This window comes from Apodemus sylvaticus, chromosome 21 (assembly GCF_947179515.1).
Source record: "Apodemus sylvaticus chromosome 21, mApoSyl1.1, whole genome shotgun sequence".
NCBI classification, from domain to species: Eukaryota; Metazoa; Chordata; class Mammalia; order Rodentia; family Muridae; genus Apodemus; species Apodemus sylvaticus.
The window spans coordinates 56,162,862-56,186,801 of NC_067492.1; positions in this window are offsets into that span (position 1 = coordinate 56,162,862).

Consider the following 23,940-nt stretch of genomic DNA (forward strand, 5'->3'; position numbering starts at 1 on the left):
AATATACCAGAAACAGCCCTTGGAATCTTAGGAAAGTGGAAAATGAATTTCTCCATGGGATTTCAGAGTCTTTTGAAGTAAAGGGTTCTGGGATGCAAGAGGACTTAGGAACTGATACAAGATTTAATGTAATTGCTTATAGTCAATGTGGGGTGCACATATGCTGCTTCCTCATCTGTGCAGCCTTGTTTGTAAAATTTGACTTTCTAATTAATTTTCAATGAAAGTTAAGCTTGCAACATTAAATTAGCAAGGTTGCAATGAGAGCAAGTTTCAGGTGAAAGAATGTAAGAGAGGGTCATCCCCCAGCAAATCTATAAATATGCCCAAGGGGAGACCCAAGCAGGAGGAAGTGAAGAGGAGGATAGGATATAAAAAGAGAAAGAGGGATTCAGTCTTCTCTAGACATTTATTAAGTGTGATATTTTTTTGAGATTTGAGGGTAAGTAATAAAACTATAGGCTTCCCAGGTTCTAATTGCCTCCTGTTTATTAATGTGTATGTGGCTTGTTACACTTTCAAAATGCTATTGTAGATGTTTATTTTAATCTTCATAATAATCTTTTCCTTAAAGGTGTTATTATCCCCACTTGGAAAGTTTAGAAAATGAAGGTAAATGTAGGGTTCAAGTGTGTGTGATTGGCCAGGGTCTTTTAACCTGTAAGCACAGCATCCTCTCAGTCATTTAATGTTTTACCCATATCAAATCCCCAACACTCTGCTAATGCCCACCTAGCTTCAGACACTTTTGTCCAAAGCAAATATAGATGAGGTTGAGTTTTGACAGGCTTAGAGGAAGGAGAGAAGAAAGAGCCACAATGGAAGAACAAGATCATGCAGGAAGGAGAAGGGGAGCCACCATGGGCAAGGGGCCCAGAGAACACGAGCCCTTATGGTTTGGATGTAAAATGTTTCCCATAGGCTCAAGTTGAATTTTTTTTCCCAGATGGCACAATTTTGTGAGGTTTTATAACCAATTAGCAGTGTATTATTGGATTTGAGTTTGTTTATGTATTTATTTATTTAATATGAGTATACTGTAGCTATCTTTGGACATACCAGAAGAGGGCATCAGATCCCATTACAGATTGGGAGCCACACTGTGGTTGCTTGGAATGGAACTCAGGTCCTCTGGAAGAGTAGTAAGTGCTCTTAACTGCTGAGCCATCTTTCCAGCCTGGATTTGAGGTTTTGAGAGTTATAGGTTGGTTCTATTCCTCATCCTGTCTCTGCTTCTTAATCTACCAATTTATGAGAAGAAGAAGCCACAAATTCATGCTGTTGCCCTGGACCAAGCTATACTGCTATGCCTTCTTCACTATAATGGACATTATTTTTGAGTCCATGAATCCTCCCAAAATGCTTCCTCCTTTTAAGCTGCTTCTGTCAGATACTTATCATGATGATTAGAAAATTAATACAGTGGTTCATGATGGATGCTACTTTGTGACTTGAACTCAATATTTATGCTTGTTAATTTTGTCAACTTGGTACAAATTAGGTCATCTAGAAAGAAGAAACTCCATTTGAGGAGTTTCCTCTATCATTTTGGCCTACTTGCTTGGCAGTGAAGCATTTTCTTGATTAATGATTGACTTTGGAGAGCTCAGCCTATTTTGAGTGGCCTTGGGGTATATAAGAAATCAGGCTAAGCAAGTTGTGGGAATAAACCAGTACTGCACACTCCTCCATGGTCTCTACTTCAGTTCCTATTGTGGGTTCTGACCCTGACTTCCTTGGATGATGGACTTGTAGTTTGAAATAAACCCTTTCTTCACCAGTTTGCTTTTGGTTATGTTATTTCTCACAATAACCGAAAACAAGTTAGAACTGTGAATTTTTGGACTGGTAACCACCAAGGAGCAGATTCTATTTCACTTGTCCTTTGTGACTGCAGGCAGTTCACTCAGATTTTTCACTTCAGTATGGACAAGAATTATTATTTCACAAATTCATAGTGTTGGTTCATTGTCTCATTTTAGTCATCTAATCTAGAGGCAGTTTTCCAAGACTTGTAGAAAATAATAATAATTAAAAAAACCCTGAAGTGTGGTTTCTACCCACCTTCGACTATTTATGTTCTTGGATGAAGCACACACACAGCCTCTATATTTTTAAATATGCTTTAGGCAGCACAATAGCTGGACAACTGTCTACTCTCCATGATATTAGAATCTACTTTTCCATCAATACCCCCAAATTATCACTATTATGTATGTTCCATTTTGGCTGCTCTTAACCCTATTGGGCAGCCCTCTGGGCTCATGTTCTCTGGGCCCTGAGCCCATGGTGGCTCCCCTTCTCCTTCCTGCATGCTCTTGTTCTTCCATGGAGGCGCTTTCTTCTCTCCTTCCTCTAAGCCTGTCAAAACTCAACCTCACCTATTTCTCTTCTCTCCAGCTATTGACTGTCGGTATCTTTATTCATTAATCATAATCACCTGGGGGCAGGGACACTCAGTGTTTTGTGTGCAGACTCACCCATCTTTGGGACAAAGAGCCTTGGGGACCTCCAAATTAGTATTAGAATATAAGCAGCATTAGGCCAACTCACTACAAAGCCTTGAGTGTTTGTCAGTTGTTCTTGCTGGAGATGTTGAATTCAAGACTGTTCAAAATTACAGATGTGATAAAAATGAAAATGCTTTGTCAACTCAAAGCGGCTAACTAATATAGTGGTATTATGATTACAATTCTGCAATGTCTGCATTTGAAATGCTGATGGGTTCAAGACAGGGAAGTAACATGAAAAGATGAATTTCTAATTGGGTGGGGGTGGCATTTAATTGGATATGTGGTTATTTATAGCAACAACTGGTTGGTAGTAAATAGGAGAAGATGCTGGGAGCTAAGCCCCAGACTGGGTCTTCTCTGAAGCAGTAGAGGGGGAAGAGTGTTCTGGAGGTAAGATTTGGTCTTGTGAGAGAGTAGGGTTGCTTTTTATAATAACATATTTCTATTTTGACCTTAAGTTACTCTGAGGCCAGAAGCTTCAGACCTCTCGATCTATTGATACCTGTTGCTAACAGTGGGGTGATTGCATAAAAGATTTATTGCTAGTTGTTCTTCTCTATCCAGGTAACAAGAAGCCCCTCTGGCTAGGCTGGTTAACTCTTTGTGAACCAGAGAGGAAGAAGAGGAAAATAATTTAAATGCTTTATACAGTCAAATATGTACAGACACATATCCCACACTCTGGCTGGGCCCAGCCATTCGTCACAATCAACTCCACAAGTATTCTTGCATGCGTACACACGTACATATGGCTGCACATGTACATATAGACAAACAAACATATGTATTTGAATGGATGGATGTGGTTGAGCTCTCCAAGCTCAATCATCCCACCGATAACTTTATTTCTTTTCTCTGGCCTTTTTATACCTTCTTAGACAAAATTTTATTTAGAAAATTACCTCAGAAATGAAATGTTACACAAAATGGGAGTTACAGAAGGATGTTGATATTAAGTTTAAAGCACTGTTTCAGTTTATAAGCTCATTATAAGTTCAAAGTAACCATTCTTATATGGCCAAGCCTTATCATAGTCACACCTGTGCCTTTATCATTGGACCTAAGTGTTTTTTCTCAAATACAAATTTGTCCCAAGCCTATTTTTCTTTTTAGTGAGATTATGAATGCTTATTTTATTTCTTATCATGCAACCTTTACATACTATATAAGGAGTGGGCACATTCTATTCTTGATCATAACTTTGTTACATCTTTTTAGCAGAGGAACTAAGACCATCTCTTAAAAAGTTTCTTCCTGAAATTATTTGAATCAAATTAGGAATTCTTAGAATAATTAATTAATCTAAACAGTATCAATTCACAAAACTCAGTCTTTATGATGATCTGGAGACAATCTGATCAATAGAGTGGGATAGCACCCAGGGGTTTTTGTATTAATTTAATAATGACAGGAAAGGCATATTAGTTTCAAGAGGCAATCCTAAGATAAAGTCTCTTTGGGTCTTGCCATTGAGCTTACCCATAGCAGACCCTGCAAAAAACAGTGGGCTACCTCCAGGAAGGCTACCTGCTAGCCTCAGGCCATTCCAGATGGCTCCTGACAGAAACACATTGGAGAGAAGGGAAAGTTCTACTTAGGATAAATTTCTGTCATATCTCCCCTCCTATAGACAATACAGCTTAGCTTGTTTTAAACACGGGAACCCCAGAGACAAGCTGTGCCACTGTTTCCAGTCCACCACTAGGAGAAGCAGGGTCTCTAGTTGCTGCTGAATTTGCCCTGCCTACAAATACTATTTTTTTCTGACTCCTTCTCAATTCAAACCCTGATAATGAATGCATTTTTAACTTCCCATGAAGAAAAAGAGGTTGTCTATTTATTGAAACAACAATTCTCTTTGGAGAATTCCTATTCTTACTAAGTCTGAAGGACTTCACGAAAACCTGGTCTGGAGGATAGAATGAACCTATTCTGGCAGAAACCTTGTGGGAAATGCTGGGTCATTAAATTGTACATGGAAGGATGAAAAATGAGCTAGAGCGAGACATAATCTGATGTCCGAGTGAAAGTTTTCCAAATGTCAGGACATTCTCACGTGCCAACAACCAGCGTTTCCCAGCTGGATTCGTTCCTCGAGTTTATTTGCATTGGCTAAAGCCTTATTCTGCACCCTCTTATCTCCACATTCAACAGTATAAAGTTTCTCAGATGCATTCTATAAGTACTATCTCTATCCTGATGCTGTCTGGGCTATAGGTCTCCTCCGGATACCTTTCTTTTACCAGGTTTCTGCTGTGGATGATTGTATCCTGATTCTATCAACCTGTGATGCTCCCATTAACCTCCTATTTGAGTTTCTCTTCCAATAGCTTCCAAGATATCAAACAGCATAATTAATACCTCTAGTCTTCATAACAACTCAAATTATGTACATTATCTCTGTAGATACAAGTAAAGAGACAGACCTGGAAAAAGTGACTCACCCAAGGCAGCACAGCAGGGAATCAGCAGGATTAGGACTCAAGAAATGTCTATGTCCAGTCTCCAAGACACTAGGAACTCTCCTTTTAATCTTCTGAGCTACTCCAGTGTTTTGAAATAAGCAACAATGGATGTGTCAGGAGATGGGAACCTTCAATGAATGACAGGAACTATCCTGTGAGTCGGTGTGTTGTGTTTTTTAGGTATATGTATGCCAGCTCTGTGAGTATATGTGAGTTCCTGGGGTGGGGGAAGAAATTGTATACCACTTAACAGCAGTTAGTTTGGCTGGGGAGGCATTTCAATCAGTATAGTGCTTGCTGTGAAATCAAGGGGGGCTGTGTTTGATCCTCAGAATCCACACAAAAGTTAGATGTGATGCCAACTTCTGGAGACGCAAAGATTGGTAGATTCTGGGGCTCAGTGGCCAGACATCACAGTCTAGTTGATGAGTTCCATGGCAGCAAGTGCATAATTTGGGTTGTTATGAGGACTAGAGGCATTAGTTATGCTGTTTGATATCTTGGAAGCTATTGGAAAAGGAAACTCAAGCAGAAGACTAATGGAGGCATCTCAGCTGTCTCAAACAAAGAATAGTAGATGTGTCCAGAGGAGGGCAACAAGGTTGTCGCTCTGCTCATATCACATGTGTGTGTATTCTCTTGTACACACACTTGTATAAACAAAACATCAGAAGGAGAGGGAGAAGAGGAAGAGAAAGAGAGGGAGGGAATTACAATTTGGTTTATTCATTCAACAAATATCTGCCAAGTACCTCCATATACCAGCATTATCTTGGGCACTTGAAATACAGAAATAATGCTGTGAAAAGTGACACTTGTGCTCCAGGGTCTTAATGGCTTGCTGGGGTAGGCACAATCAATTAATCAATGGATATTTTTCAAGTGGTCATGAAAACAGTGGAAAAAAAATGAAGCTGGCACAGGAGTGGAAAGGACTCCATGGTGATCAATTTCTAGTTCACATAAAATGGTCAGGGAATGTCACAGTGGTGAGGTTATATTTGGGCAAACACTTAAAGAAAACAATTCTAGGTGCAAAGAGAATCAAGCACAGATACCCTGTGGTAGAATCCTCATTTGTCCTATTTGTAACTCAGTAAAAAAGTTTGGGCTATTATAGCAGAGGAAGTGAAAGAAGAATGTTTGCTAGATTCTTGAGGAAGGGGGGACATGGACATGTGTCATTGGCCTTCGTTAGGACTTGAAACACTGTCTTTTTATCTTGATGGAGGGAGTAAGTAACTGGGTAGTTTGGAGGAATGTGGTATGATTAAAACTCTGCTTCAGGAGGATCCTTCTGGGTGCTCCATGTAAAAATCCCTAAGGCAGGAAAGGTATCTAAATGGAGGGTGCATATTTAGGAGGCAAAGATGGTGGCATGAACTAGAGGTATTGCAGTGGAGTGTATGAATAGCATACATATAAGTAACAGTAGCTACTTGGGTGACTGAATTGATAAGACACACTGGTGAGAGAGAAAAAGACAAGTCAAGTGTGAATCGGTGCTTCACAGTACCCCGAAATGGCACATTTAGAACAGGAACTTCTCAAGGCTGAGAGTTTTGCTTCAGACCCAAGAGTAGAGAATGTGCCTAGCATGCTACATCACATGTGTACACAGGTGTTTTGATGTAAATGAAAGGATCTGCCTTGGGGGAAGGACTCAGACATTTACATGACAGATCATTTGTAATTTATTCTTTTAGTCTGTGACATGTCTTTTCAGTGTCTTAAGAACGTTGTTTTAAAAGCAATGTTTTTCATTTTGATGAAATGAAATGAATCAGGTTTAAAAATAGATCATCCTTTCAGTGTCACAGCTAAAGAATTTTTTGCCTAACCCAAGGTCACAAAGATGTTTCTAACTATGTTTCCCTCTAGAATTTTATATTTTCCAGGTAGGTTTATGATATGTTTTCAGTATATGTGCATATGTATGTATGCATGTTCATGTATGTGAGGGTGCATGGGTGTGTGCCAACATGTTGAGGCCAGAATGTACTCTGGAATGAATCTTTAGTAATGCTGTTCACCTCTGAGAGTCTCTCATTGGCCCTCACCAAGTTGACTATACTCTCTGGCCATTGATTTTTAGGGATCTTTCTGTCTTTGCATCCCCAGCACTGGGATTAAAAAGATATACTATCACAGTCAGTTTTTATATGTAGGTTCTGAGGATTAAACTTGGATCCTCATGCCTGTGACTGAGACATCTTCCTGGCCCTTGAGGTATGGTTTGATATACTCCTTTTGCACATGGAGAGTTGATTTGATTTGAACTAGCTTTGCGGAATAATATGCATGGCATCAGTTGGACAAGTGAAGACAGAGAGAGCGTCAGGTACAAGGCCACTGTTGTAGAGGATGTGACCATGAAGCTGGATGAATATTGTGGTCAGTTAGAGTGCAACACTGAAAACTAGAGATGGGATTTAAGACTTAAGGGGAAACAATGTCTTGACTACATAGTAGCTGGTGTAATCTAGCATTTCCTCAGAGAGTATGAGTTATATGAGTGTTCTTGGGGAATACCAAGTTACTTCCTAGTTTACAGATGTCTATAAAGTTTCAAAGTCATGTCATTTGGTTTCAGGTCTCAGTGACCATGTGGTTTCCTATTTTGCTAACCAGAATTACTTGATTGCCAAAGAAAAGATTAAATGACAACAATGACAAATGAAGTCAACCCTTACAGAGAGGGTAACAGAATCTATTTTGGACAGAACTGACCTAACCCACTGAATTGCAATATATCAACACCACCTTGGAGAAAGAACCTGGATGGTTGATGCTCTCTTAGAGCTGCTACTTCTGATCATGGTCTGGGGTGAAGTTGGGGAAAGTTCTCTCATTAAACATGTGAAAATCCCAAAGATGAGAGTTGAGACTATGTACTGCTGACAAGACACCAGCAGCATTGACTTCTTACCACATCCAAAGAGAAGCCATTAAAATGGGCTCAATGCTGTTTTTCATTTACCATGCTAAACATATATCATGAAGGAGAAATGTTGGGCTTAGAAGAAGTTCACGTAAGGAAAAAATAGTGGGGCCTAAGAGATTGCTCAGCCATTAAAGACTAGGCTCACAACCAAAATATAAGGAGAAAACAGTGTAATTGCATCTTGATGAGGAAGCCAAGGTCTTGGTCTAGGATTTGGCTTGGATCAGAAAAGCATTCCATTCTGGGCACAAGGCTTTCAGACAGCAACTTTGAAGCTGGATTATTTGCCAAACATGTTCAACCTTTTGACATTGCAGCACAGCGTCCATGAAGTTCACACATTTGAACTATACAATCAAGTTATAAAAGAATGTCATAAAACATGATATTTTAACCAAGTTTGTGATTTTTGGATTAGGCTACATTCATAGCTATCCTTAGGTGCATGTTAACCTTGTCAACCATCACTTAACAAACATAACAACATCTTAGGCTCAAATCTTATTTCTTCCTTGAGGGTGGCTGTGTGATCGTGGGAAAATAACTTATCATTTCTGTATATAACTTGCTTTATGTATTCAATAGGAAGAAGGGGTTCTCTCTCCCCTTTGTTGGGCATTTCAGATAATGCCATCCCCACTGGGTCCTGGGAGCCTTTTGTTTCTCTTGCATCTGGGACTTTCTAGTTCTACTCCTAGTTCCCTATCCCTATCCCTCACTGCTATATACCTTCATTCAATTTCCTGACCCACTGTACTTCTCCTCCATCTCCTCCCACACCTGATCCTGAATCCTTTTTCCCTCTCCCTCCCTCTTTATCCCTCTTCTACCCAGTAACTCCCTCCCTCTACCTCTCATGATTATTTTGTTCTCTCTTCTAAGTAGGTCTGAAGCATCCACACTTTGGTCTTCCTTCTTGAGCTTCATATGGTCTGTGATTTGTATCGTGAGCATTCTGAGTTTTTTGCTTTTTGAAGTTAGACTACAGAGAAACAAACAACCACAAATAACCCTATTAGAAATGGGATACAGAGCTAAACAAAGAATTCTCAACTGAGGAATCTCTAATGACCAAGAGGCACCTAAAGAAATGTTTAACATCCTTAGTCATTAGGGAAATGCAATCAACATGATCCTGAGATTATAGCAGTCAGAATGGCTAAGATCAAAAACTCAGGTGACAGCAGATGCTGGAGAGGGTGTAGAGAAAGGGGAACACTCCTCCATTGCTGGTAGGATTGCAAGCTGGTACAACCACTCTGAAAATCAGTCTGGTTGTTCCTCAAAAATATTGAAAATAGTTCTACCTGAGGACCCAGCTATGTCCTGGGCATATACCCAAAAGATGCTCCAACATATAACAAGGATACATGCTCCACTATGTTCATAGCAACCTTATTTATAATAGCCAGAAGCTGGAAACAATCCAGATGTCCCTCAACAGAAGAATGGATACAGAAAATGTGGTACATTTGCATAATGGAACACTACCCAGCTATTAAAAACAATGACTTCATGAAATTCGCAGGCAAATAGATGGAACTAGAAAATATCATCCTAACTGAGGTAACTCAGTCACAAAAGAACACACTTTGTATGTACTCACTGATAAGTGGATATTAAAGGAAATTTTAAACATAATTTTTTTATTGAGTCTTTGGGAATTTCACATTATTTACTCCAATTCCACTCATCTCCCAGTTCTTCTGTATCTGCCCTCTCCCTTATAATCTTCCCCTAAAATAAAATAAAATAAAATAAAATAAAATAAAATAAAATAAAATAAAATAAAATAAAAAGTACAGATCAGAAAAAAAACACAACAAAACAAAACAAAACAATCAAACCCAAAAGTAAAAAAAAATCTTGCTGACTCATCGATCCACTGCAGTCTGCACTGCTTATAGCCATTCTGCTCCTCTTTTATTCCTGCCTCTGCAGCACATATTCGTCCATCTTAGTGGCATTGGAAATTATAGTGTGTACACAGTATATGATGTCCCGTAAACATCTTTCCTTGTAAATGTTCGTTGCCATAAGGCCAGCTTGCCCAAGTCCACAACACAGAGAGGGCTGGGCATGGCCTGATGTCTCTATGCTGTGCTTCCACTGCTGGTCAGTGTCTCAGCAAGCGTTTCTACAGCATCCACCCTTAAAGTAATTTTAAGTGTTTATGTCTTCCCAGTTCTAAAAGGTTAAGTAAAAAGTGCTCATTAAACACATAGCCTGGAGGAGAAAAGCAATCATGTTTTTACTATTTTACAAGGTAGAAAAGCACTATTTTAAGACAAATTATTATCATAACATTATATGTAATTGCCAAGTGGATAATAGAGCCAAGACTCTGCAAAACTCATGTGCTTAATAAACTGTGATGATTCCTTAGAACTAAATGTATTTGTTGCATATGTCTAAGAATGCTGTTGATAATTATATCAGTGCTTAGGTCCAGAGCTAGTTCTCTAGAATTATTTGAAGATTTCTAAGAAAAAACACAACAAAAATAAAGCTAAAACCAAACAATTAAAATCTCCCTCCCCCTCTCTCTTTCTCTCTCTCTCCTCTTCCTCCTCCTCCTCTTCCTCCTCCTCTGTGCACGCGCGCGCACACACACACACACACACACACACACACACACACACACACATTGAATCTATGCATAACTGTGCAGAAGTCAAAGGTTGATGCCAACTACCTTCTGATATGACTATCCACCTCATTTTTTGAGGCCCTTATCTCTTCACTGAATCTGGAGTTCAGTGATTGACTAGAATGTCTGGGGAGCAAGCTTTGGAGATCTGCATATCTACCCTGACAGTGCTGGGATCACAGATATATACCACCATGACTGACTTTAATGTGAGTCTCAGAGATCTGAACTAGGTCCTCATGATTGTCCATCAAGCACTTTGCCCACTGAGTCATCTCTCCAGCCTATAATCTTGCCACTCACCAGGCATTTCCCTGAGAACTCCCTAACATGTGTATTTGGAAACTCCTAGTGAGGAGGCAGGAAATCAGTTGTGGGATGGAGAAAGGAAGGCTATTTCCTTGTGGGAATTGGCAGATGCCCCTTTCCTTTTCCTGGTTTTGCGTTAAGAGAATGTACCATGGTCTCTGTTCATTTCCATTTTGCTTCTCTAGCTAATAATGTTGGCATGTTTTTGTCCATTTGGGCCAATGAGACTTAATTGCCTGCTAATTTTGTATTGGATTGAATTCATTCCAAGACCAAATTAATTAAAACAGACGAAGCTCCCTTCATCTATTATTCATGAGCTTGTTAGAACAGAAGAGAGCACATTTGTTGCATTGAAGATACCACATTGTTTTAATGGCATTCTTTTAGGTGTCTATTAATGGGACTTTTGAGAATCCCAACATGGCTTCTTCAAGTTGTGGCTATAAGCTTCTTAGGGGTTTGCTTTGGTAAATATCTATCTATCTATCTATCTATCTATCTATCTATCTATCTATCTATCTATCTATCTATCTTTGTCTATCATCATCTGTCTATTTATAATGGATGCTTTAATAGCTTAGATTTCAGAAGGTCAGAAGTTGGGTTTGGGGCTGGATTGGAGAATTGGGACTCAAGTGGAATGTCCCTGATGTTTAGCTGGTTACTTTATTAATATTTGATTTATATATTTATAAAAATTATAAATAATATTCTGTACATATGCATATTTTATGTTGAATGCATTCCCCTGCCCTCCCCACTTCCTTTTCTGAACACTTTCCTCTCATGATGGTCTCCTTTCCCCTTAACCAGATTTATTGGTATTTTTTTATTCTATATATTTTTTATTTATATTTCAAATGATTTCCCCTTTTCTAGCCCCCCACTCTCCGCAAGTCCCGTAAGCCCCCTTCTCTCCCCCTGTCCTCCCACTCACCCCTTCCCACTTCCCCGTTCTGCTTCACTGAGTCTTTCCAGAACAAGGGGCCACTCCTCCTCCATTCTTCTTGTACCTCATTTGATGTGTGGATTATGTTTTGGGTATTCCAGGTTTCTAGGTTAATATCCACTTATTAGTGAGTGCATACCATGATTCACCTTTTGAGTCTGGGTTACCTCACTTAGTATGATGTTCTCTAGCTCCATCCATTTGCTTAAGAATTTCATGAATTCATTGTTTCTAATGGCTGAATAGTACTCCATTGTGTAGATATACCACATTTTTTGCATCCACTCTTCTGTTGAGGGATACCTGGGTTCTTTCCAGCATCTGGCAATTATAAATAGGGCTGCTACGAACATAGTAGAGCATGTATCCTTATTACATGGTGGGGAATCCTCTGGGTATATGCCCAGGAGTGGTATAGCAGGATCTTCTGGAAGTGAGGTGCCCAGTTTTCGGAGGAACCGCCAGACTGATTTCCAGAGTGGTTGTACCAATTTGCAACCCCACCAGCAGTGGAGGAGTGTTCCTTTTTCTCCACACCCTCTCCAACACCTGCTGTCTCCTGAATTTTTAATCTTAGCCATTCTGACTGGTGTAAGGTGAAATCTCAGGGTTGTTTTGATTTGCATTTCCCTAATTACTAATGAAGTTGAACATATTTTAAGATGCTTCTCCGCCATCCGAAGTTCTTCAGGTGAGAATTCTTTGTTTAACTCTGTATCCCATTTTTTAATAGGGTTGTTTGGTTTTCTGGAGTCTAACTTCTTGAGTTCTTTATATATATTGGATATTAGCCCTCTATCTGATGTAGGATTGGTGAAGATCTTTTCCCAATTTGTTGATTGCCGATTTGTCCTTTTGATGGTGTCCTTTGCTGTACAGAAACTTTGTAATTTTATGAGGTCCCATTTGTCAATTCTTGATCTTAGAGCATACGCTATTGGTGTTCTGTTCAAAAATTTTCTCGCTGTACCAATGTCCTCAAGGGTCTTCCCCAGTTTCTTTTCTATTAGCTTCAGAGTGTCTGGCTTTATGTGGAGGTCCTTGATCCATTTGGATTTGAGCTTAGTACAAGGAGACAAGGATGGATCAATTCGCATTCTTCTGCATGCTGACCTCCAGTTGAACCAGCACCATTTGTTGAAAAGGCTATCTTTTTTCCATTGGATGTTTTCAGCCTCTTTGTCGAGGATCAAGTGGCCATAGGTGTGTGGGTTCATTTCTGGATCTTCAATCCTGTTCCATTGATCTGCCTGCCTGTCACTGTACCAATACCATGTAGTTTTTAACACTATTGTTCTGTAGTATTGCTTGAGGTCAGGGATACTGATTCCCCCAGACTTTCTTTTGTTGCTGAGAATAGTTTTAGCTATCCTGGGTTTTTTGTTATTCCAGATGAATTTGTTAATTGTTCTTTCTAACTCTGTGAAGAATTGAGTTGGGATTTTGATGGGTATTGCATTGAATCTGTAGATTGCTTTTGGCAAAATGGCCATTTTAACTATATTGATTCTGGCGATCCATGAGCATGGGAGGTTTTCCCATTTTTTGAGGTCTTCTTCCATTTTGTTCTTCAGAGTATATGATTTCTTATATCTACTTTGGATGAGAAAGGGTCATAAGTGTATAAACAGGCTAACCTTCTACAGATGTTCTTGGCTGATGGTGTAACCTGCCAGAAGTGGAGGACATCACTGGGTACAAGTCTGTGTCTTGTTTGTGCTTCTTTATTTTTTCCTGTGAAAAGTGGTGAGATCTCCAGTGAGGCTCCCCTCTCTGAGTCAGAAGTGTCTTCAAATACATGTATTATTCATTATCTCATGACAAGTGACCAGGTCTCAGAGGTAGCCTCAGCTTAGAGAGAGGAGGTGGAACAGAGACTGAGGCACTGGTACATTAACAATATCTCTACTTGTAAGAAGTTGATTTCCTGTAGTCAGCAGTAAAGTGGACACTTCAAAGACAGAGAACCAGGCACTAATTCATAAGGCTCAACCCACTTCTGGGCACAAAGATACAAAACAAAACAAACAAAGGACACATCACAATGAAAAACATCTCTAGAAGTGCAAGGCAAAGAAAGAATAGTTGCTGACTACAAAGATTTACTATTTTTAAAGAGCATTAGCCTCTCTAGGTTTCAATTTATCCAACTATAAAATTGGGATGAAAATGTTTATCTGCCACAATTGCTGCACTGACAACTTGAGATAATGAGAATCTAGTGTTTAACCTGGAGCTCAGCAGACACTGTGACTCAGCAAAATTGCCATTGATGCTGATATTTATTGGGCATTTACTATGAGCTGGGAGTCAGTTTACACACCAAGCCTATGATCAAGACACAGGAGGCTCTGGGTCTTACAGAGCTTCCATTTTAAGTGGTAATAGAGAGAAATCAAAATCAAGATCAAGATAGGGATAGAAGAAGGGAAGGAAAGGGAGATGGGAGACAGAAATGACACCTGATAATATCATGAAGAGACAAATGTAAGTTAGAGTGCATTTTAATACTTATTCTGTTGTTATAGAAGGAGACATGGATTGAGTGATATATAAAGGAAAGGTTTAATTTTTAATTCATTGTTCTGTAGACTCAGAAGTCCAAGAGCAAAGGTCGGATATCTATTTGGCTTCTGAAAAAAACCTCATGGTAAAAAGACAATGGAGAACATTCAGATAAAATGTAAGTAGTGAACTCTCTATGCCACTTTTGTTGAAGCTAACCCAGTCCCAAGAGAATGAACCCGATTTCATGAGAATAACATTGTACTCTCCGAAGGAATGAATAGCCCTTAACAGCATCTTATTTGAATACTTCTGCAATGTCAATATAATTTTTAAAGTGGAGAAGCCACACTGGAAGAACAGCAAGGGCTTACTTTAAACTGAATGGATGATTTGAAGCTGAAACTCAGAGGTTAAGAAGGAGTCAGGGTATATGAAAGATGCCCCACCATACCACAGGGGCACATGCTCCACTATGTTCATAGAGGCCTTATGTGAGATAGCCAGAAGCTGGAAACAACCCAGATGCCCCACAACAGAAGAATGGATACAGAAAATGTGGTTCATTTACACAATGAAACACATTGTGGAATGTATTCAGCTATTAAGAATGAGGACATTATGAGTTTTGCAGGCAAATGGATAGAACTAGAAAATACCATCCTGAGTGAGGTAACTCAGACCCAAAAGAACATGCATGGCATTTACTCATTATTAAGGGGATATTAGCCCCCCCCCAAAAAAAAGTACAGAATACCTAGAATAAAATCCACAGACCTCAAGAAGTTTAATCAGAAAAGCCCAAGTGAAGATGCTTCAATCCCACTTGGAATGTAGAAGAAAATAATCATGGGAGGCAGAGGGAGGGTCTGGGGTGGGTGGGTTGGGGAAGAGAAACATGATCAGGTATGGGGGCAGGGAGACAGGTAAGAAACCCTGAGGGACAGCAGAATGAATAGAAATATGCAACCTGGGGTGGGGTGGGGTGGGATACTCTAGAAAGTACCAGAGACCTGAAAGATTTGAGACTTTCAGTACTCAAAGGGAGGGCCATTAGTTGAAGTGCCCAACAGTGAGGAGAAGGAACTTGGTAGAATCTATCTCCAGTAGAAAGACAGGGCATCAAGTAGAGGGATGGGGTTGCCATCCCACTGTCAAAAACTCTGACCCAGATTTGTTCCTCTCTAAAAGAACTGCAGGGACAAAAGTGGAGAAGAGACTTAAGGAAAGGAGGTCCAGTGATTGGCCCAACTTGGGATCCATCTCAAGGGGAAGCTCCAAGGCCTGACACTATTACTGATACTATGGTGTGATTACAGACAGGAGCCTAGCATGGCAGGTCTCTGAGAGGCCCAACAAGTGACTGAGACAGATGCAGATACTTACACCCAACCATTAGACTGAAGGCATGGACTCCTGTGGTTGAATTAGGGAAAGACTGGAAGATTCTGAGGAAGAGGGTGACCCCATAGGAAGACCAGCAGTCTCAGCTAACCCATATCCCTGAGATCTCTCAAACACTGAGCCACAAACCAGGCAGCATACATGAGCTGGTTCGACGACCCCCAACACATATAAGCAGAGGACTGCCTGGTCTGGCCTCAGTGGGAGAAGATGCATCTAACCTTGAGAGACTTGAGGCTCCAGGGAGAGGGGAGGCCTGGAAGGGGTGGGAGGAACATCCTCTCGGAGACCGGGAGTAGAGAAATGGGCTAAGGAACTGTGGGATGGTGGATCAGGAGGGGACAATGGCTGGACTGTAAATAAATAAAAGTAATAATAATGATGATGATATGATGATGATGATGATAAAGATTAATAAAGAAGGCACCAGGAAGGCAAATATGATGGGAAAGTCCTCTAGACAGCCAGAGAAGCTAAGCTCAGGCTGAGGCTGACCAGCATTGGAAGATCAGGGAGAAAGCGAGGAAGTTTGAGCAGAGCAAGTAGGTAAATGGGATGAAAAGGAGAAGACAATGTATGCACCTTTCAGGCTACAATAAAGATGTTATGTCTTATTTCAAAAGCAATGAGAAGCCAGGGATGATTCTAGGTAAGAATATGACTTGGACCAATTTGCATTTTCATAAGGTCCTTCTGAATTCTGTGCAGAGAGTGGATGGGAGTAAAGGCGAGGGTGGGGTGGGGAGTAGGGGGATGGGGGTGGGGGTGGGGAGGTGGGGGGGAGAGAACAAGGAGGAGGCCACCGCCAGCTGTTCACTCACAAGCATGCCATTCTCCTTCTTACTGTCTATATTTCTTACACATTGATCTTTTAAGTCTTATTATAAAAGAATTGAGGTCTGTTTCCTCACAGCTTAGATCTATGCTGAAGCTGTGATGTTCTATCCTTGATGAAGTGTGGTAGAATATTACGGTTCTCTCAATGTCAGGAATCAAGAGACCTTGATGTCTACTTGAGTAATAATACAGCTGCTAAGTGAACTTGAGTAATAATACAGATGCTAAGTGAATGTACTTGGGCTGATCTGTTGGAACAGAAAAGTCAGATGGACTAGAGAGCAAGTGTCCCAGCAAAGGCCACCAGGGACCAGACAATCCCCAAACAAATCAGAAAACATACTACAGAAATGGGATTGAGTTCAGAAAAGACAGATGAGCCTAGCTCAGTTTTTTGACCAATAACACTGTGGGCTATATAATTATTGTTTTAAGCCAGCAAGTTTTGGGTAGTTTGGGGCATAGCAAGAACCAACCAATACAGAAGACAACTGGTATTGAAATTGTCCAGGCTAAAGATGATGGTGACCTGGGCCAAGATGGCTACAACACATTATAACTAAAGTTGACATGTATTGGAGTTGATGCTGATAAAATCACATTGTGGACAGTGAAAGTGATAAGGGAAGAGGAACAAGGTTGTTCCATATGAAGAGAACAGTAACCAATCATAAATAGCACAGCATGAACATAGATAGTTCAGCATGGGATGAACTGTCAGTTCCAGAAGGTGTCCTGATTTGTTGACTATAGAAACAAACCAAGTAAGACAAAGTAGTTCAATACTGAATATCTCCATTGAGTAACTAATATTTAATGGGGTCTAGGGATGATAACACTAATGAGATAATAAAGAGTGCAATGAACTCATTTAATACTTTATCAATTCCCACTACAACTATGAAATGGATATTGTTATCACATTTATTTAATTGACGAGAAGACAAGAAAAAGTGAAACAAAATTTTGAATATCAGATAACAAATGAGTAACAAAGTCAGATCTTACTTTAGATTTAGACTATTAACCAAAAAAAAAAAGGAAAAATAAAAATAAAAATAATGCCACCAAGGGCTCAAAGATGCACATCTTAATGCAGGGATGGAAAGGGGAGTAAGTCCAGGCAGTATGGCACAGGCTGTGATGCAGGATTTGTCTGCAAGCTTCAGTGAGCAAATTTTGCGTTAGTGTGAAGGTGTCTAGACCACTGGTGAAATGTATCTGTGTCCCAGTAAAACTCTCTCTCTCTGTATACATATATGTTTGTATGTGTAGGTGCAACAGTGTATACATATGCATGTGCACCCATAGAGGCCTGAGGTAGGTTTGTTTGTTTATTTATTTATTTATTTATTTACTTATTTATTTATTTATTTATTTATTCGATATATTCTTTATTTACATTTCAAATGATTTCCCCTTTTCTGGCTCCCCACTCCCCGAAAGTCCCATAAGCCCTCTTCCCTCCCCCTATTCCCCCATTCACCCCTTCCCCCTTCCCTGTTCTGGTATTCCCTTTTACTGCTGCACTGAGTCTTTCCAGAACCAGGGGCTACTCCTCTGTTCCTCTTGGACATCATTTAATATGTGGATTATGTTTTGGGTATTCCAAGTTTCTGGGCTAATATCCACTTATTAGTGAGTACATACCATGATTGATCTTTTGAGACTGGGTTACCTCACTTAGTATGATGTTCTCCAGTTCCATCCATTTGTCTAAGAATTTCATGAATTCATTGTTTCTAATGGCTGAATAGTACTCCATTGTGTAAATATACCACATTTTTTGTATCCATTCCTCCGTTGAAGGACACCTAGGTTCTTTCCAGCTTCTGGCTACTACAAATAGGGCTGCTATGAACATAGTGGAGCATGTGTCCTTATTGCATGCTGAAGAATCCTCTGGATATATGCCCAGGAGTGGTATAACAGTGTCCTCTGGAAGTGTCATGCCCAGTTTTCTGAGGAACCGCCAGACTGATTTCCAAAGTGGTTGCACCATTTTGCAATCCCACCAGCAGTGGAGGAGTGTTCCTCTTTTTCCACATCCTCGCCAACACCTGCTGTCTCCTGAGTTTTTGACCTTAGCCATTCTGACTGGTGTGAGGTGAAATCTCAGGGTTGTTTTGATTTACATTTCCCTAATGACTAATGATGTTGAACATTTCTTAACGTGCTTCTCAGCCATCTGAAGTTCTTCTGGTGAAAATTCTTTGTTTAGATATGTACCCCCATTTTTTAATAGGGTTATTTGGTTCTCTGGGATCTACCTTCTTGAGTTCTTTGTATATATTAGATATTAGCCCTCTGTCGGATTTAAGTTTGGTGATGATCCTTTCCCAATCTGTTGGTTGACGTTTTGTCCTTTTGACAGTGTCCTTTGCCTTACAGAAACTTTGTAATTTTATGAGGTCCCATTTGTCAATTCTTGATCTTAGAGCATAAGCTATTGGTGTTCTGTTCAGGAATTTTTTCCCTGTGCCCATGTCCTCAAGGGTCTTCCCCAGTTTCTTTTCTATTAGTTTCAGTGTGTCAGGTTTTATGTGGAGGTCCTTGATCCACTTGGAGTTGAGCTTAGTACAAGGAGATAAGAATGGATCAATTCACATTCTTCTGCCTGCTGACCTCCAATTGAACCAGCACCATTTGTTGAAAAGGCTATCTTTTTTCCACTGGATGTTTTCAGCCCCTTTGTCGAAGACCAAGTGACCTTAGGTGTGTGGATTCATTTCTGGGTCTTCAATCCTATTCCATTGATCCACTTGCCTGACATTTTACCAACACCATGCAGTTTTTATCACTATTGCTCTGTAGTAATGTTTGAGGTCTGATTCCCCCAGAAGTTCTTTTACTGTTGAAAATAGTTTTAGCTGGGTTTTTTAGCCTGGGTTTTTTGTTATTCCCGATGAATTTGAGAATTGCTCTTCTAACTCTATGAAGAACTGAGTTGGGATTTTTATGGGGATTGCATTGAATCTGTAGATTGCTCTTGGCAAGATGGCCATTTTTAACTATATTAATCCTGCCAATCCATGAGCTAATCTCAGGTGTCATCTACCCTCATTCTTTGAGTCTCTTTTCATTGGAACTCACTAAGTGGGCTAGACTAGCTGGCCAGTGATCCCCAGATATCCTGGTTCTCCCTCCCTAGAGCTTGGATTAATAGGATGTGACATCATGCTTGGCTTAAAATTTTATTATTATTATTATTAATTTATTATTATTATTTGGAGAGAGATTGAAAGACTTTGTGGGTATCCACATGCCTTGATGTGCAAATGTCAGAGAACAACTATTTATAGTTAGTTCTTCCACTGTGAGTTTTGGGGATTGAGCCCAGACCATCATACTTGCATAACATATACTTTGCCAACTGAGCTGCCTTTCCAACCCCTAGCTTTTCCTTTCTTAGAAACACTTCCAGCAGCAACACATCCTGCACTGTGGACTTGGATGTTAATGTGTCCAGGAAATCTAGCTTCCACATGCAGAAGTAGAAGGAGTCTGGTTTAGGAGGACCAGCAAGCCTGCCTCAGAAAAGGGGCACAAGGTGAAGAGGTAGAATCCAACAAGAATGGAAAGAAGGGTTGGAAGCCTGGAAAGTGCATTAAAACAGAGGGAGGAGCAGGCAGTAATACAAGTCCAGCTAACCTGCTGAGGACTTTTCTCGCACTGTGGGGGACAGTAGGCTTTGTTGGGAGAAAGCATTCAGGGAGGTGAAAGTCCCACCTGAACTTAGCCCTCATCTATTCATAATGTAAAGTTAGATTTCTCCTTTTGTAAGGGAGAAGCAAGTGTTCAGGCCTCCCTGTGGCTTAAGGAAACAAGGGAGGCCATGGAAAGGAAAATGCTCTCTTTGCTGGGCTGGGAGCAGAGAAGAGGTAAGGGCCAGTCTGGAGCCCACTTTGGGTGCCAATTTGTTATAGTAAATGTCGAATCCCAAAAAGTCTGTGCAAAATCACAACTCACAATATTCATAAGCTGTATGCCTAGATTGAGCAGATTTACCATTATACGACTCCATTCTCATTATGAGATCCCTTGTTACTTGTGGCTTCTATGGGCCATGTGGTTCTGTTCCGTCTTCCTTCCATCTTCTCTTCCTCCATTTTCATTTTCTTCTTTCCTCTGTTCCCCAACTCTCTAAAGCCTCCAGTTCCACTTTTCCTTTCCACTGCCCAATCACAGGCTCTAGCCTTTATTTGACCAGTTAAAATGGGTAGAAGTTTCACACGAATTTGCATGAGTATGCGACCTACATCTTGTTGGGGCAGCCCCTCTTGAGGAAGCAGAACTAACATCATAACATGCTAGTTTTATATCAACTTTATACAAGCTATAGTCATTTGAGAGGAGAGAACATCAATGAGAAAATGCCTTCTTAAGAACTGGCTGTAGAGAAGCCTGTAAGACATTCTTAATTCATGATTGATGGTGGGGAGCCCAGTCCATTGTGGATGGCGCTACTCCTGGGCGGGTGTTTTTGGATTCTATAAGAAAGCAGGCTGAGCAAGCCATGAGGAACAAACCAGTTGGTAAGCATCACACCTCCATGTCCTTGGCATCAGCTCTTACCTTCAGGTTCTGACTTCCTTCAATGATGAACAATGATTTGAAAATGTAAGCCTAATAAACCCTTTCTGCCCAACTTGATTTTGATCATGTTGCTTTATTACAGCATTAGTAGTCCTAACTAAGACAAAAATGGAAACTTCTAAGCCTGCTGTTGGGTATGGTACTATCACTGCAGCTTCAGAAATGCAGCTAAGAGAGAGAGGTTGTTTCAGTATGGATGAGCTCCTGCTCTTCCCAGAAAAGCAATGACTGAAGAGGTGAGCACTTGACTCTGGGGTCAGGAAGCATCCTTCTCAAACTTCACATAGGAGAGAATCAGGGAGTCCAGTGTAGGTTTAAGACCTATCCTCAGAGCTGTAACATTACAGTAGGCTGTGGTCTTTGTTCACACATGCTGTTCTTGGCACTTCTCTGGTTAACACAGGAGCTATAAGGTGGCTGAGATGAGAGAGTACCGGGCCTGCTTGTGTGTATTTAAGACTACTTCCCCATTGTATAGCTAAGGAAACAGAGAATCAATGTAGCAAATATCTTGCTTGATAAGATCAAAGAAGAAGAATGTGGAGGGAACATAGTCTTCAACCTTCTCCTATTCTCTGTGATTATATATGCTTTCAGGAAGCATCAGGAAGTCCAGTTAGCCAAAGAAGACACTTCCAGTGCATCCCATTAGTACCCTTGAGAGCTAAGAACAGTCAGTAGCAACTGATGGGATTCATCTGTGTCTATTTTTCCTCTCCATGAGTTCATTGTGTCTTAGCTCATTTAACGACAGTCATCTTGCCTGCCCTTTTAAAGATGGCCAAGTACTCATTCACAAATGTTAGGTGTATTTGTTCAATAGTTCTCAGTCAAATTTCTTTCCAGTGCTATTATATTTTAATGGAACCTCAGTCAATGTAGGTAGAAATGAAGGTCAAATGTCATTTTCTCAGGACTGCAAAGTTGTGATAGGGCAAGATAGTACAGAACTTCCTCCATCTTGTACTTTTGCTGAGGCCATTTTAGGTTTAACTAGAATTTTATCTTCTTGATGGAGAATCCTGTGAAAAATTACTCAACTCTATTCTAGCAATCTGAGGTCGAGATGTCCGAGAGAACTTAACTTTTATTACACTGCCTGCTTGTGCTAACTTTCCTCTTCAGCTAACTCAGCTTCTGTTAAACTGCTTACTTGCATATAACCTCCCTTTATGGTTGCTGAGCAAGATACCTGGTAGTGGTTTTTGCTTTTAAAAACCCCTTACTCTAAATACTTGGCACTATGCTAGGGTCCTGAATATAGTTTCAACCAGCAGAGAAAAGATTTTCAATTGACTCTAAACAGTGGCTGCATAATCATCTCTGGTGGGCTCTCTGTCACGGAGGCATGCAGGTGACTTGATGTTCTAAGTCACTTGAATAAAATGTATTTTTAAAGAGGGATCTGAAGCAAGTGAGAAAGATGGTCTTATGGGTACTTTTCAGGAAACAGTATATATAGCCATCCTGAGCCAGCCCAGTGCTTCTCAAAACGTGTCTCGGCCTACAGTCCCTGCGTTATCCACAATTCAGTATAATTAAGATTCTCAAGCCTCTCCAGAACTTCTAGGAGGGTGAAGCCCATATATGTATCTGAGTCTCTCTCTCTCTCTCTCTCTCTCTCTCTCTCTCCCCTCTCTTTCGTTCCCTCCCTTTCTCCCTCCCTCTCTCTTTCTTTCTGTGTGTGTGTGTGTGTGTGTGTGTGTGTGTGTTTGAAACAGGATCCCATATAACACAAGCTGGCCTCAAATTTTTAGTGGAGCCAAAGCTGGTCTTGAGCTTGTGATTTTCCTGACTACTCCCAAATGCTAGGATTATAGACATGTGTCAGCATGTCTGACTTGTTATTTAAAATATTGTGGTATAATTTATATACTGTAAGGATATACACATCACATTTCATTGATCAACACATTTCATATTCTGGTCTTTAGATATTGAAATGCCAGCCTCTTGTGGGTGTGTATATCTGTGGTCCTAGCACTCAGGAAGCTGAGATAGGAGAATCAGCATCAGCTTGAGGCAGCCTGTGTGACATAGTGAGACTCTGTTTCAAATAAAATGAAACAGCAAAGCAAAACAAGCAAAGCAAGGGAATAGTTCAATCTCAACTTTCTCCTGAGCCTTCTTCCCTGGTGAGCCTGGTGTATCCTATGGCCTGCCCAGTGCTGAGCTGTTTTCTGACCATATGCTTTCTTCTCACAAGCAGTGTTTTCAGGAGCACTCTGGTTTATTCTGATTAAAGTTTAAGAGCTGTTGCATTATTTGAAACCTTCAACTTTACAAGCAAGTGGGAGAGCCATTTAACCTGTAAGAACTTCACTCCGGGGCCTCTTAGTTCCAAATTGCTATCCTCTACTGCATAAACTACCATCATTTCCTGTCTTAAGATTTGTAGGGAAGGTTCTAAAATACATGTGCCAAATACACGGTAGGGTATTTGTGCTTTGAAAATAACACTGGTAAATAAATGGTTTCCTTTCATTCAGGCTAAAACGTGAGCTATGGCTTATATTATCAGTCATATAAAGGGTTATAGGAATGCTCCATCTCTCATTTCACACATCCTTCATATTCTATACAGATGGCTGTTGCAGGAAATATTAAAAAGAATGGCAAGTTCCCTGCTATGTTGGGCGGCAGGTAACATAGCACCAGTGGGGTGCTCTCATCTGGGCAGACTCTCTGGCCTAGTGGTTCCTGAACCGTCTCCACCCAACTCACTAAGTTCCCACTGGCGGGCCATTACCATGTCAGACCCGTGC